This window comes from Elephantulus edwardii, unplaced genomic scaffold (assembly GCF_000299155.1).
Source record: "Elephantulus edwardii isolate Elephantulus edwardi_28Jun2011 unplaced genomic scaffold, EleEdw1.0 scaffold00210, whole genome shotgun sequence".
NCBI lineage: Eukaryota > Metazoa > Chordata > Mammalia > Macroscelidea > Macroscelididae > Elephantulus > Elephantulus edwardii.
The window spans coordinates 4815975-4818058 of NW_006399960.1; the positions used below are offsets into that span (position 1 = coordinate 4815975).

At 39.5% G+C, this 2084-nt stretch overlaps 1 pseudogene; it reads right to left on the reverse strand.

The window, feature by feature from the left end:
• Positions 1–350: 350 nt before the first annotated feature.
• On the reverse strand, positions 351–1690 carry LOC102862768 (annotated as a pseudogene).
• Positions 1691–2084: the final 394 nt, after the last annotated feature.

Consider the following 2084-nt stretch of genomic DNA (forward strand, 5'->3'; position numbering starts at 1 on the left):
AACAGCAGAAGCACATAACTGCAAAGGCTACACTGATTAAAGTATATAAATACTGTATCAAGATCTCTGTTATCAGCATCACAATGTTTAAAAACTGATTCTGGCAGAGGCAGGGGTGTTACTTGTTAAACAGAATATGGTAACTGGCCAATTCTGAACAGCCACTCCATGAAAAGTTAATACATGATATTAAAGAGATAAAGGGGGAGGGATATTTTATTGGTGTAGTACTCTCTCCAATCTTTCAGTTTTGATTATAAAAGCAGGCCTTAGAATATTGATTTCATACAATATGCATTATTTGCCAAATTTCAAATTTGTTCTGATTAGCTAATAAGTAAGTACTGCTGTTAGTCTTCTCCATAGATGTCATTTTTCTTGCGCTTCATTTCTTCAAAGTCAAACTCTGATCCCGTCATCCTTTTATAGATGTCTTTAATGTCATCGCAGGTTGTCTCAAAGTGAGTTGTAGCATCATAAGTGCGTGAAATAAAAATCTGACTTTCTGTTCCCAAATCTACTGGTACAAGGAGGTCACTGATACTTACAAATTTCTGTTCAATTGGTTCCAAGAGTTCCAAAGCTGGTCTGATTTCTTTCTCTGGTTCCTTGGTTTCCACAGTTGTACGAACTATGGCAATATATTTTCCTTCTGCTGCCACATTGTGTGCAGAAGAAATCATGCAAAATAGATATCTGATTTTCGATTCACTTGGTTCTGTGGAATAATGATCTGGCATGAGTTGGCATCATTGGTATTCTTGATTGGGTGACTTAGGATACATATAACTCTTATCACTTGGCCCACCTTCTGTACACTATCTTTTACATAACTGGGATCACAGATGAGCTGCTTACAACGAGCGATCTCTCCTTCAGATTTTACACCCACCACTTTTCCATTTTCCACAATGGTTTCTTCAATTGGCTTATTCAACATGTAGGTACCTCCATAAATTGCACTTAGCCTTGCAAATCCTTGTGGCAGTTCTCCAAGGCCATAAAGTGGATAAAGGTATGGGCTTTTGCCATATCTTGCCAAAGACTCACTGTAAAGTTTAATCCTATTAATGGTTTTAAAACATGGCTGATCTAAATAATTATCAGTTCTGTAAAGTGCAAGGGCATGACCAGTGAAATCTATAACATCTTGGCCCAAGTCAAATTTCTTATACACATCTCGCATTGTAGTCTTCTTAGGATCAACACCCTCAAAAGTTCTAGGATCTTTTTCATCAAAGTTGGCAATATACACAAGGAATTTTCTGAAGCGACGTTTTTCAAACAGTCCTATTAAACTAGATGCCAGGGCTTCTGCTTCAGTGGAAGGAACTTTGTAGATTTTCCCTCCCTTATAGACAAAGCTCCCTTCAGTTACTTTGAAATCCAGGTAGCGTGTGACCTCTGTATAAAGGAGCATCTTTACCAGCTGACCATTAGCCATAAGGAACTTGGGTATTATTAAGTCAACATTCCAGTCTCTTCCTCTGCCCATTGATGCTGGTGGTGATCCTGGTATTTGAAATCTTTTGTATAAATCTTCCAGTGATGTTATAGATGCACTTTCTCCTCCATAATATGGATTTCTATCCATGTGAAGAACTTTCTTTCCATTCACTGACATTATGCCTGACAGGATACATTCCGTCAGGCCAGTGCCCAGCACGATCACGTCGTACTCCTCATTCATGGTGGGGTGAGAGGAGAGGATGGAAGATTAGGAAAAGGAGAAAACACAGGGGCTCTAGTGTGCAAAGGGGGTTGTAAATCAACCCTCAGGCAACAGTGGAAAAGCTCAGGACGTTTTGGGGACTCAAGAGAAAAAGGAAGACAGGAGAAGTAAAATGGAGCTGAGAAGGAGGCGAACCCACCCGCCGCATTATAATTTTTTAAAAGTAGATAGTTTGGATTACCCTCTAGTAAGTGTTAGAGGATTAATCCTTGGCCCTCAGGCCTGTTTTTAATTGTTTTTGGTCAAACATTCTTCTAGGTCGTATAGGTCTGGTGTGTCCACTTGCTGTACAGAGGTAACTTGTGGTCGCTGTGAAGCTAAACACTGTGACACTGATGTGTCAAATGTGATA